Genomic DNA, 14,888 nt, shown 5'->3' on the forward strand with positions numbered 1-14,888 from the left:
TGAAATCTACATGGGTGACTGTAGAACTTTTCTGCCGAGAAATTCATAAGAGGAAAGTGAAAAAAGTCAACCAGTGTGTTAGATTTCTTTGGGTCAAGTGTGCATTCGTCCCATTGTATTACTCTAGACCGTTTACATCAAAAGAGTTCAGTGACATTCTTGGACGTTACCCTGCATGGCAGTGGCCAGAAATTACTCACTATGTGGATTACTTTTGCTCTAGGAGAAGATTGTGAATTGTACTGACTGACCTATTCATGGATACTTTACAAGAGAACATTCGTGCTTTGCCTGTGGAGTTGAGAGAACGCATTTACCGAGAGCTGGTCAAAATACAAGTCAAACGTAAGGAACAATTGCATCCGTTACGTCACCAGATCTTTAACCACTGGTACATGAATGGTATAAGAGAACTGATTCGTCAGAAATTGTTTCAGTGGTCAGACCTTGTTAGTGAGTTAGTGAATGAACGAAATGTTCATCATTTTGGTTACTTCGAGATTCACCTAGAGCAACGCATTGAGGAAGACGAGTTAAAGGATTACCAACATATTTTACGTGGAATCTGCTTAGTAGAAGAGAAAACTTCTAATCGAAGTTTGAACTGTAGGTTACAGTATTCTAGATTTCCTACTGGAGAACGAAGATGTCTGGGTAGAATGTACGTGTATTACTTCCGAAAAAAAGAGAGCATAAAAACAGGAATCCATGCCACGGCTTATGTCACAAGTGATTGAACAGATTCCGTGGAAGGAACTCAGTGACCATATTCAAACCGTGGATCATTACCATCGATTATTACAAGAACTATATCCATTCAATTTGGGTCGACAAGTGGTGTGTGTCTTAGTGACCTGTTTTCTGGGATTTCGTTTACCAGCCGATTCTTTGTGGACTCTTTACGATCAGTACTTACCACATCCCCCATGGCCTTAAATGGTCACGAAAAACTCCTTTTGCTCAAAGCCTTGCGTTTTCATCTGGATACTTCTCGACCTCAACAGGAAAAAAAGATTCGTCAACTTTTAGCTACCCAAGACGTGTATGAGGATGTGTGTGTAGCTTGTGACTTACACCCCCATTGGACAGATGTCCGTGCCTGGAAAGAATGGGATTTTGAGGCTTGGACCAAAGAAGTGGCCCAGTATGCACGAGAGTTGTTCAAGGAAAAAAGTTACCTTTCAACCCGTGTTAGTGACGGTGCCAGAAGAACACGTCACCCAGGACCGGACTGTCGTGGACAGGCCTGAAAGACCCTTTCTGGATGACACTTGTGTGACCTTACCCCCTACTATAGAACTGGTTAGAACATTACCCAAAATATGTTGTACAGACACTTGTTTTTATTCCACGTTAATGGTTATCATGTGCCTTTTATCCTTGTACTTAAGCCTTTGGCTTTTATGTATTTTTGTCTTTCGTATTCATGTTTGAAACATTCAATACAAGTGTTCTGAAAAAAAGTATATAAACCCTTGTCTTGTTTGTTTTCGTGTCACAAGTGACATTTCTCACACTATGGCTACCTCTGCTGTCTCTGCTCCCTCTTCCTCTACTGTCAAAGTCATCGACGAACACTTCGATCGTGCCAGTTGGGAGGCTTTGTATCTTCGCCATTCCTTTAACATGCTCATTGCTGGACCTAGCGGTTCAGGCAAAACCGAATTCGTCAAACGTTTGATCGAACATAAACATCATTTGATCGATCGGCCACCTCAGCGGATCGTGTGGTGTTACAAAGAGTGGCAATCGGCGTACAGCCTCTTGCGAGAAAGTCAAGGCGATTCCATCGTGTTTGTGGAAGGCATTCCTAAAGAAGACGACGGCATCGTCTCTGACTCCCGTCAAACCCATTTGGTCATTTTCGACGACATGGTAGGAGAAGACGAAGAAGAAATTAAACTGTGGTTCACGCGCAAAGGGCATCACCGTAATGCCAGTGTCGTTTACATCACCCAAAATTTGTTTCAACAAAGTAAAGCCCATCGCTCCATCAGTCTCAATGCGCATTATGTGGTCTTGTTTAAAAGCCCTCGAGATAAATCGCAAGTGCAAGTCTTAGCCAAACAGTTAGGAACGCCTTGGCTGACTCAGGCGTACGACGATGCCACTCAAACGCCACACGCCTATTTACTCGTCGATTTGAAACCTACGACTCCCGAGGATTTGCGATTTCGTACCCACTTGTTTCACCACTGGTGCCAAGACGGAGGGCCTGTCCTGTACACGTCTCCGTCCTCGACTTAATTGCACTCCACAAAAAAATCTATAAAAACCTCAGACCCTTTTCATCTGTCTCACACATTTTGAACATGACGTCCCTTCAGTCGCATCTTCCCGTCAAATTGATTCGTGCCTTGTATGGCATCAGTCGAGAAAAAAATCCACGAATACGAGCTCGTGTCTTCGAAGCTAGCTCAAAGAAGTCTTACGATGGGTCACGGTGACGGCACGTCAAAAACTCCAAGGAATCATTCAGATTCCTCATCAAACCAAACGCTTTTTCGATCGAAACAAAGTTGCTTTGACCCAACTGGCCGATCCCCGCATCGACACTCAAACCAAAAAAACAAATCATTTTGAAACCTGGAGGGAGCGGTACTCTAGGAGGGGTCATCATTCGCTCTCTTTTAAGATGGGATCCTAATGCCCCCAAACTTCTCCCCAAGAAAAAAGTCAAACGAAGCTCCAAGAAGAAGAAGAAAAAGACCAGGTCCCCAAGGAGAACTTCTCCAGTGGCGGGACCCTCCTCTTACCAGACACCACCACCCCGGAAAAAGAATAGAAGCCCCAGAAAAAGTAACAGAGATAAAGTCCCCAGAAAAAGAAAAGCTCACAGAAGAAAACTACTCGCAAGAGAGGCACTTCTTCGGCCAGGACGCAACCTTACACTCGCAAACCACGACCTGCCACGGCGGTGACCGCGTCTCCGGCAGCCTCACGTTCATCGACTTCTCCGTTAATGACACCAAGAACTGAAGAGTACTTGGAGACGTTGATCACACCAAGAACTTCTCCGTTGATGACCCCAAAAAGAACTTCACCAGTGGCAGGACCCTCCAATTTAGTGGCAGTGGCTGCTGCTCACAAAGTACCTTCTCCCAAAATCAAAGTCCAAGAAAGATCGGGCATGTTACAAAGTTTACTGGATTTGTCCAAGCAAGAACTGGCTCGATTTAGTCCGTTGCGTACCCATCCACGACGTGTCATGCCTGTCCTCAAATTGATACGACGTAAAGACAATCAGTGGCGACGCGTTCCAGTATGAAAAAGACCTGTGACCAAGTCGGGGTATCAGTGTTTTGGTGCTCCTGAAGATGTCACCCTCCAGAAAACATCCCTCTTCTAAACAATCCCAAGGAAAGAAAAGAAAAGGACTGCCTCCTCGTTTAGTCAAACATGGGGACATGTTATCTGTCCTGTCCAAAGCTTCTCCACCTCTACGAAAAAAACTCATTCAATCGGCCTCCAAAGAGGTCATCGATACCGTGTGCGAATGCTGTTTGAACGTCTTGAAAGGCACGATCCCTTTGTCCAAACACCAGAAACAATGCTTAGGCAAACATCGTCACGTTCTTCGCCAAATGGTTCAAAAGAAAATTCCCATTCCTCAAGAAAAGAAGATGTTGGTCCAACGTGGAGGTATTTTTCCCCTCTTGTTAGGCCCCTTACTGAAAGGAGTCTTGGGAACCATGTTGGGAGGACTGGTGGGAGCAAGATAAAAAGGCCCTCGGAAGTCCCAAGATCTCAGAATCGACTCCTGACAACCCCATGGAAGGACGAAAACTAGCTTTAGTGCCTTACAAACGATGGATGGAATACCATCGGTGGCAAGAACAACGCACCCCGCATTTACCTCCCAATCCCCATTTGAGCGAGATGTCCCAGTTACAACACGAATTGCAGTCCTTGATGGATCGCCAAGATTTGTCCGAAACAGAAAAATCGCAAAAGTACGGTCAACTCTTGCAACGACTGCAACTCTTTCACCAGAAAGCTTTAGACGAAACAGCTCTACCCACTCTGAAAGATTTTAAGACCTTGATGAAAAGTCCAGCACCATCATCACTACCACCACCACCACTACTACCATCCCCAGGGGTCACCAGAGATGCTACCCCACGAAGGCCTGAGGAAGAAGAGATGCGAGAAGTGTTTCAAACACCGTCAGCAGTTCCCATTTCGAGTAAGATTGCAGGATCCTTGTTGACCCCGTCCCCCACACACCAACGAGAAGAAATGAAAGCTTGGGTTAAAAAGATGATGTCCACTCCTCCTTCGACAGAAGTGAAAAAGAAAGAAGGGAAACCAGAAGTGAAAAAAGAAAAGAAGACCAAAGCCATTCCATTGCCACCTCCACCACCACTACCTTCGACTTCTACTCCCGTAGCCCATCGGACACGTAAATCCGTTTCCAAACCACCCTTTCGACCCACCCAAAATAGCATCACCGAAGAGTGGGTGACTTATTAACACACCAAAAAGATGGAGAAGGTGTTAGCCAGCATTTACTACGATCCCTCGCATCCTGCAGGTTACGCAGGAGTTCAAAAATTGTATCGTGCTGCCAAAACTCGACTGAAAAGTGTCCGTTTACCTCAAGTGCAACAATGGTTACAAGAACAAACTACCTACACTTTACACAAACCCATTCGACGCAAGTTTGCCAGAAGTCGCACCCGAGTGGAAGGCATCGATCATCAATGGCAAGCCGATTTAGCCGATGTCTCTCATTTGGCCAGCTACAATCGTGGCTACAAATATTTGTATTGTGTCATCGACGTCTTTTCCAAATTTGCCTGGGTCGTACCCTTGACTTCCAAATCCAGCAGCGAGTTAGTACGAGCCCTGCAACGGGTGTTGAAACAAAGCGGTCGTCACCCGCTTCGATGGCAAACGGACAAAGGTACCGAATTTCTGAACCAAGCTTTCCAAAAAGAATTAAAGAAACGTGACATTCATTTTTTACCACCGAGAATCCTGAAACCAAACCCAGCATCGTGGAACGTTTTCAACGCACATTGAAAGAACGCATGTGGAAATATTTTACGCATCACCACACTCTGAAGTACATCGACATCTTACCGCACCTGGTGCAAGCGTACAACCAATCTTACCATCGAAGCATCGGACGTGCCCCGCAAGAAGTGACTCCCGAGAACGAAGTGTTGGTGTTTGAGCGTCTGTTTGGTACGTCCCCGACGAGGGCTGTCCCCAAGAAAAGTGGAATGTTGGCCGTAGAAGATTGGGTGCGCATTGGCAAAACCAAACGCACTTTCGACAAAGGTTACTTACCTAACTGGACGACCGGATTGTTTCGTGTCACTGGACGAGTGCATGGTCGTCATCCTGCCGTCTATAAATTGGAAGACATGAACGGAGAAGTGCTCAAAGGAACGTTTTATTTGCCCGAGTTACAACGTGTCACCAAAAAAGAAGACGACGTGTACGACATCGAAAGCATTCTCGAACGCAGAACCCATAAAGTGGGCAAACGACGTGTCAAGGAAGTCAAAGTACGTTGGAAAGGATATCCACCCAGTTTTGATTCTTGGATCGACGCTTCGAAAGTCATCGACTATATAAAGAAGTGACCTTTATGCCCTTTCACACAGACGCAGCTACGTCGACCACTCCTTCACCTAGTTCTTCTGTGCAAGATTTACAAAAACAACCCTTGTGGGTGTGGTGTGGAGAACGTGTGCCTAAAACGCAAATCGTCTTTTTCTGCCAAATCTTCTTGGTGTATTGTGTCATCGGGGCAGCCATTGCCAATTTGAGTTTGCAACAAGGAGACAAACAATTGTTGACCATTTTATTGAGCAGTTGCATCGGTTACCTGCTTCCCAATCCCTCCCTGAAATTCACCTCGAACGGGAACCACGGGAAGCTTGTGTCCAGTGCCAGTGCCAGTCACCACTCCAACAACAACCACAACGACCCTATTTTGGGCGGAGACACGCCTCTGACGTCTAGTAACCCCTCGGACAGCCACAGAACTCTGGAATTATGAGTCACCAAAACCAATTTTACTTAACCTTACCCAGCGACAGTTCCATGGAGGTGTTTCCCAAGAACACGTTGTGCTGTTACGCGGCCAAATTACCTCAGGCCATCCCATTAGATCACGAAGCCCATTGGGAAGTGGCTTTAGTGGATATCATTCACCCGACCCAAGTCCTCAATGTCCTTCCCAATCAAAATTTTTTTTTAAGGTGGAAGTTCATGACGAGCAAATGCAAAAGTACTTGAATAATGTCAAATATGACAATGAAACCTATGATGACAAAGTTCAAACGTGGACCTACAACTAGTTTATTCCCCCAGGCTATTATTTTAGTGGTCAACATTTGGTCAGCACCATAAACTCCAGGTTTAATGTCGTGTTTCTGAAAGCTTTGGAGTATGCCCAAAAAAGTGTCACCATGGAGTACAACAAAGCAGCTCGTCGCTTCTTGATGAAATTTGAGCGGAGTAAAATCGTGTCCATTTTATTTTGTCCTGAATTGTTTGAAATGTTAGGCGTAGACATGGACATGAGAATGACCATGCTCAAGAAAAACGAATTACCGATCATTTACGACAACGAGACTTTTACCAAGTTATTTCGTGCCCCGGTAGAAATGAACCAAGGGCTGAATTTGATGTTTGTGTACTCCGATGTGGTTGAGTATAACGTGGTGGGACACACCTCCGTACCGTTACTGCGTGTCATTCCTATCAAAGTAGATTCTGCCACGAACGCTGACGAGGAAGGTGGAAACACTTACCACGTCCACGGCGAATTTGTACATCCTCACTATTTGCCTGTCAGCAAGTCGTATTTGGACACGGTCAACATTGCTATAAAAGGAGATCTGGGACAAAATAATCCATTCACCAAAGGAAAAGTCACGGTGAAACTCCATTTTCGAAAACGGTTCTCTCACGATTCGTAAGTAAGTCATGTATCCAGTGTACCGAGGGGTTGCTCGACAGCGAGGACACGGTTTAGGAGATATGTTAAAATCGGCTTTTCGTTCGGTGGCCCCTGTGTTGAAACCGATGGTGACACGCGGATTGCACGCCTTGAAAGATGCGGCACTGACACAAGGCAAAGAATTTCTCCAAAATGTCATCATCGACAAACAAAATCCTAAAGAAGCCTTCATGAGGGCAGGCAAAAATGTCTTACTGCAAACGGGTAAAGACCTTTTGGGCCGACGAGACACACCTATAAATGCCCTGCACGCTACCGAGTCAGGCATTCAGCAAGGACAAGGCAGAAAGAGACGACGAAGAAAACACCCTTTCACCAGACTTCACACTTCTAAAGCGTGAAAGGCAAAGAAAAGAAGAACCGTTCGAGACTTAGACGTTATCGATTATTGAGAAAGAGAAAACAATGATGCACCGAGAGTCTTGCGCTTGTTCCAAGTCGGAACTGGATCTGTTTGCCATGCCGCCCACCATGATGACCATGCAAGAATCCCAATAGGTGGAATTTCACCCGGTCTCCACTTTGACGGATTCTGCTCCCATCGAGCTTGAAATCAAAGGACAGCCCGAAGATTACATCGATCTGAATAGCAGTTACTTGTACTTGAAAGTCAAAGTGATCAAACCGGCGGACAACACCAATCCTGGAGCCAATGATAGGGTAGCGCCCGTCAACAATTTCATGCATTCCTTGTTCAGCGAAGTGGACTTGTACTTGAATAACAAACTGGTCAGCAGCAGCATGGATACTTACCCTTATCGTGCCTACCTGGAAAATCTCTTGACGTACGGAAAAGAAGCCAAGAATACTCATCTGGATGCTTGCGTAGTATGGAAATCTGACACGGCCGGTGCAAACACGTTTAACGACACAGCCCTGACAGAAGATGGGAATGCTCACAATGTGGGGTTTAACACACGTAGAAATAAAATTCTGCAAGGGCGAAGTTTAGAACTGATGGATCGATTGCATTTAGACATGTGGCTGCAAGAAAAGTATTTGGTCAACGGAGTGGATGTCCGCCTGAGACCGAATCGTAGCAGTGCCGCTTTCCATTTGATGGCCCATGCCAGTGAATACAAAACTATCATTCAAGAAGCCCGACTTTACGTGCGACGAGTGCTAGTGTTACCTAAAGTGGGAAACGACGTCAGTCAGACGTTGATCAGAACGACCGCCAAGTATCCCATACGACGCGTAGAAGTGAAAACGTTCACCATTCCCACTGGACAGCGATCCATGATCGAAGATCATCTGTTCCAAGGCCAGTTACCGAAACGTTTGATCGTTGGTATCGTCAGGAATTCAGCCTTCAATGGAGTCCACAACGAAAATCCTTTTGAGTTTCAACACTTTGGCGTGTCCAAGATCGAAGTCAGTCGCGATGGCAAGACCTTGTGTACCCGACCCTTTGAGCCTAACTTTACCCAGAACAATTAGATGAGGTCGTACTTGCCCTGTACGAAGCCACGGGACAGTTAGGAACCAACACCAGTCACGGTATTACGTACGAAGATTATGTAGGAGGTTATGCTTTGTGGGGTTTTGATTTCACTCCAGACCAAGGCAGCGACGAGGAACATTTCCACCCTATAAAATCCGGCCAGATTCGTGTGGAAATTCAGTTTGCAATCCGAGACCCTGTTAATCCAACGTTGAACGTCATCCTGTATGCAGAATTCGACAATACGATAGAAATCAACAGTTTGAGAGAAGTCATTCTAGATTATTAGAAGCCATGGAAGACTCTTATCCCTCTTTACCTAGTGGAGAAACTTTGAAGATGGAATGTGAGGAGACCCTGGAAAAGGAAGAAGAAGAATTCCAAGACGAAGAAGTGATCATGATGAAGTCAAGATGGCCAGAGCAAGAAGCCCATTTAGTCTGCTGTTTTGCTACATTCCTGGCAGGTATAATGAAAGAATTGATCAAGGAAGAGTGCTATGGATGTCACAACAATCATCCCAGTCAAATTCAACATGACAAATGTCTGATGTTGAGCCAAGAAGAAAAATTGGACGAATATCTGGACAAAGCTTGGGGTGTCATCGAGATAGAATTCGTGTTGAACGAGTGGTATAAAGGCTTGGATAAACATTCTTCTCCTCCATTCACGTGTCTGGAGCGCCGTCGCATCGAATCTCTCTTTGACCAGAATAAGAAATCAGAGCCAAACGCCTTTTACTTGTCAGATATTTTCAAGCAAAAGGTCAGGATCGAATTGATGACTTATCATTACCTGTGAAGAAGAAGAAAACCACACAAATGGATACCTGGGAACTTTATTACCTTTTGAACCACAGTTCGTATACGGCTTCTTGGGATCCTGTCGTCTGTGCTAAAGATGAACTCCCTCATCGCAAACCTCAAGACCATCTAGCTTATATCATCAACACGGACGACAGTCATCTCCCAGGAACCCACTGGGTAGCCGTTTACTTTCCTCAAGAAGGATGTGTGGAATATTTTGATTCGTACGGATTGCCACCTTTGGAAAACGATATCATTGACTTTATGAGAAGAAATGCTCAGACCACCCGATTCAATAATGTGAAATTACAAGGCACAGATTCCTTGGTGTGTGGACAATATTGTGTGTATTTTCTGCATCATCGCAGCCTGGGCTATTCCTTAGAACATTTAGTGACTCATTTTGATCCTCGTTCTTCTTCTAGAAACGATGTGAAAGTAGATCGATGGTTTTGTGACCATTATGCTTATCTTTTGTCTCAAGGTAGGAAACGTAGTGTTCATCAATGGGCTAATGATTTCTAACAGTGGAAATCACAATTTCATTCACAACGTTGTCAGCCCTGTTTAAAGTAGAGTGTGAATTGAAAAAAATGTTTGTGATTTGAAAAAATGTTTGATGCTATAGGGTTGGATTATTGTTAAAAATGTTAGAGTTGATGGTTAGTGTTAAGTGATTTTTGAATAAAAAATGTTGTGTTTTGAAAAAAATGCCTTTGTCTTTTGTTTGGCTATAAGAATGTTTGATTGATGCTCTTTAATTTCTTACTATCCCTCTCATGACACTCATTGAACGTTGCGGCTCGAAAACCGTGGAGGGATGTTTTCCTTCACGTCCGCGCTTTGACTTTAAGAACCGGGGGGAGTTTCCAGTCTAACCATCCATTGTCGACTCATCCTCCTACGAAGATGTGCTCCAAACTAGCTAAGCTAAACGAAGCCTACGTGAATTTGCATAGGGTCAGACAAAGTCTGATACGAAAAGCTGAAGAGATAGAGAATGTGAGAATGCTAAAAGTCACTGAAGACCTGATAGAAGAGCTCTTCAGAGAAGAAATGAACAGGGAGAAAGAAGAATGGACAGAGAAGTACAGACTTCAGAGACAGCAGCAACAGCAACAACAACAGCAGCAGCAGGAACCTGAACCTGACAGAGGCTTTGTCGATTGTCGTATCGACACCAAAGAGTTCTTCTTCTCTTTCCGAAGAAGCAGACCTATCGTCAGAAAGTCTATCCTCAGAGGACATCGCATTCTTAGAAACTAAAAGATTGCCATAGCAAACAAAAAAAACCCGCCCTTTTCAGGGCTACCCAATACTCTAGAAAAGAAATAACCATCGATTTGCCAATGTGTGTAGATAGAGTAGTGTGACTATAAACACTCTTTTTTTATAGTGTGAGGGTATGTGTTTGTGTATAAGATTGTGTGTTTGTAAGTGCTCAAGTACGTTGGTGTGGATAGTAGATTAAGATCATGTCTTTTTTTGGTGTTTGAGGTGTGGGGAGAGTAGATTTGGGGGTTTGATTGGATTGCTTTGCGTATGTGAATAGTATATTGAAGTGATTAATGAAAATTTTTTTAGAATAGGAATGGGTAGTATAAAAAAGTGAGTGAGTGTTTCTTTTAGGTCCGCGCGTTGTTTTGGTCATGATCTAGGTAAGATCAATTTTATGTTTTTAGGGGGATGTTTTCCTTCACGTCCGCGCTTTTAGTATAAATTAAAAATCACTCGTCAGTCAATCTACCCTTGTTGATTGATCAACACCAGAATGAACACCAGACTAGCGAAACTGTTGGAACTTCATGTGCATCTGGAATATGCCAGGCGCCTGTTGAACGAACTGGCCGCGGAAGCGATTGTGGAAGAGGGAAGGATGAGAGAGGAGGAGGAGAGAAGAAACAAAGAAGAGGAGGAGAGAAGATACAAAGAAGAGGATAGAAGATACAAAGAAGAGGAGGAAAAGGAGAGAAGAAATTTCAGAATCCCAGAAACAGAAAATTGGGATTCTGAATCTATTTATCCCGCCTCTGCTCTCTCCCCCCAAAAAGTAAAAAGCAACTGGAGAACAAGATGTGTATGTGGCGCCAGGCCTGGAAGGTGCCATCATTAACCAGGTGTCCATGAAGTTCCAAAAAAAACCAGCCCTTTTCAGGGCTACCCAATCCTCTAGAAAAGAAATAACCATCAATTTGCCAATGTGTGTAGGTAGAGTAGTGTGAATATAAACACTGGCTCTTTTTTCATAGTGCGAGTGTATGTGTTTGTGTTTGTGTTTGTAACTGCTCACGTAAGTTTGTGTGAATAGTAGATATGGGTTCGTTTATTGTTTCTTAGCGTATGTGGAGTGTATAGTTTGGGTTTTATTATATGAAATGAGAAAGTAGGGGATGTTTTCCTTCACGTCCGCGCGTTGTTTGGTCATGATATAGGTAATATCAATTTTATGTCTTAGGGGGATGTTTTCCATCACGTCCGCGCTTTAACTATAAAACTAACAGTGTTTGCCATTGGAACCCATTCTACGGAATAAGCAAACAAGAAGATGCCAGCAGCTTCAGCAGCAGGGGGGGCGAATCGGACATTTTGTCCAATCGTCATTTGGCTTAATTAATACTTTCTGCACTCAACGATCTAGTGTCGTCAGCGCCTGGTAAAAAAAAAACGACGACGTCGTTGGGGGATCGTCCAATCGTCATTTGGTTTAATTAACACCTTCTGCGCGTCGATCCCCAGCGTCGTCAGCGTCCGGTAAGCACATCGACGACCGCGTCGATGTCATCGCCCCCCCTGCTGCTATGATCTTACAAACAGAGTAACCACTAACTCCTCCTCTTGTAGATCAATTAGGTTATTTGACTGATCGGTAAGTCTGAAATTAATTCTCGTTAAAAACCGATTATGGCATCTCATATAGACCGGATTAATCGGACTCTCAACTATTAAAAATCCGGGAGGGGCTGTTGGTGAAAACGAATAAAGGATATACCCCTGTTGAGCCTGATTTGATTGCTTGGTATCCACCTGGTAACTCCCTTCGATAGCATCACACACTAGATTGATTGCTATCACCGATGCGATATTTACGTTGTATGGAGCAATATGCCTACCATCATCCCCGTTATCGTGTCTGAGGATATGAGTTGATGGACTGATAAAATCATTAAGAGACTTTCTTAGTTCTGGCGCGTTGTATCCTGGAAACTTGAAATCGGGTAAATCGGCTTCTGTGATATTATACTCGGTTAGGAATTCTTGTTTATTATTATCATCGCTGCTATCGGATATTATTTTAACGATTAGTTCATTGATATATTCCATGTCTGATATAAGTTGATTTAACACCTCAACGTGTTTTTGTGCTTTTGTTTTCCGTAGTTGTTCTAGTTGCAATCGGTAATTATGATTAATTTCGATAAAAAAACTATTGATATCATTTAAATTAAATGTGAACACGGCGTGCAATGTAGGAATTTTCTCATACTGAAAATACCATTGCATGGTATTCCTGTCTTGAAATATAAACCCGCCGGGTAATAACGCGTTTTTCATAATAGACAACTTATCTCGATAACTGGGATTAATTTCATGATACGATTGCGCATTTGTGTTCAAGTCCGCGGAGATTTGATGAGGTGGATTCTTAGGCCATCCTAGTATGGTTCTTATTGAACTGTTATAAATATCAACCATATACCCCGGTGTGCTTATTTCAATCGTCGACGATAACGTCGGTTCATGAACCGTAATAGCGATTTTTGATTCCTTTCCTGTGATCGATTTTATCCTGCGTTGAAATTCTTTATTGATTTGTTCTATTTGGTATGACCCAGTTGGTATTGTAACCTCCTCCCAGTCTGGGGTCCCATCGGGTTTATTTGTCCGTGCAAAAACCAGCGAGTTATTAGGTTGTTGTCCGTTAAATGCGTCCGCTCGAATATTAGGCCAACTGTGATATACTCGCAATTTTGCCAGCGCTATTTCCTTCACTGGAACCGGCGACGGGAAGTTCACACTGAATTCGGGTTTCGTTGACGTTATCGATATCATACTTGTTTGTACCGGAGTGGTGTTCTCCGCGATTCGCTGAAGTAATTGAAACCCTTCGGGGTTCAGCGACATTATTATTATTTGTTGTCTTTAGTGTTTAATATTAATAACCAGAGCCCATTGAGGTGGTTCCGGCTTCCAGTTGAAAATCCTCGATTTTTGACATCGCGGAGCTATACAACTGGACCATCGTGGAGAATTCAACATCGGATACGAACAAATTATCAATCGATAACGAGATCAACCCGGATAATTTCGAGTACGCGTCGGATACTATTTGATGTTTTACTGTGTACTCGTCGAGTTTTTTCTGAAAACACGATGATATCTTCCTAGTGATTGCGTTGGCGACTCCAGCAATTGTTGTCATTGCGGAGACAGCGATTGGAACAGCGATCGGGGCTATCGTGGTTACCGTGGATAAAATAACACCGGTACCGGCCACTATACCCGACACTGAGTACACGACCGCGTCGATGGCGGTTATTTTACGACGGTATTTTTTTATTTTTGCACGGTATTGTTCGGAAAGCGTTTTTAAGTTCGCGGAGAATTCTTTTGCGGTATCGAATCGATATTGATGTGACGTCGGTGATACCTCTGATTCAATTACCTTGGTGGTCATTTTTATTTTAAAAGAGCTAGTGTTTTTAATTACTTAGATCCACTACAAATTCCGCATACCATGTGATGTTTGCCCCGGCTAGATTTCTATCAACGGCATAAATTGTAAACAGTTCAGTTGCGTTCTTGTCTATAATTGTTGATATTGTATTGTTAAACCCCGATGAACTAGACGATAATATATTAAACTGCATCATTGAAACCAGTGTCAATCGATAAATACCCTTAACAGTTGCGGTAATATTTACTGTATTATTCGTAGGAGTCCAATCGAATGATCCATGCCGAATTGTGTATACTGTGTTGATCATGTTCTCATGAGGGATTTTTATTTTTTCGAATTGCTCTGCTACTCTCGGTAGTCCGTCTTTAATCGCTTCAACATCAGTTTTAATCGTTCCTATTTCCTGTATATGCGTGTCCACATCTTTTTTGTTCGCTGCAACCCTAGTAATGAGTGTATTTATTTCCTGTATATGCGTGTCTATACTTTTTTGTTCGCTATAACATTAATTTTGAGTACTTCTATTTCCCCTTCATGCACGTCTATACTTTTTTTGCTCGCTATAGCATTAATGTTAATTGTTTCTATTCTCTGTCCATGCGCGTCTACATTATTTATGATCGTTACAACATTAGTTTTGATTGTTTCTATTTCCCGTGTATTCTCGGTCATACTTTTTTTGTTCGCTGCAACATCAAGTTTGATTGTTCCTATTTCATATGTATGTACGTCTATACCTTTTTTGTTCGCTGCAACATCAGTTTTGATTAATCCTATTCCCCGCCAATAGGCGTCCACACTCTTTTTGTTCGCTTCAATATCGGTTTTGATTGTTCCTATTTCCTGTGTATGCGCGTCCATATTATTTATGATCGTTGTAACATCAGTTTTGATTGTTTCTATTTTCCGTCCATGCGAGTCTACATTATTTATGATCGTTGCAACATTAGCGCCGATTATTCCTATTTCTCGTTCATGCGC

Source organism: Sinohyriopsis cumingii, chromosome 5, assembly GCF_028554795.1.
Source record: "Sinohyriopsis cumingii isolate HCF-2022 chromosome 5, ASM2855479v2, whole genome shotgun sequence".
Taxonomy (NCBI): Eukaryota; Metazoa; Mollusca; class Bivalvia; order Unionida; family Unionidae; genus Sinohyriopsis; species Sinohyriopsis cumingii.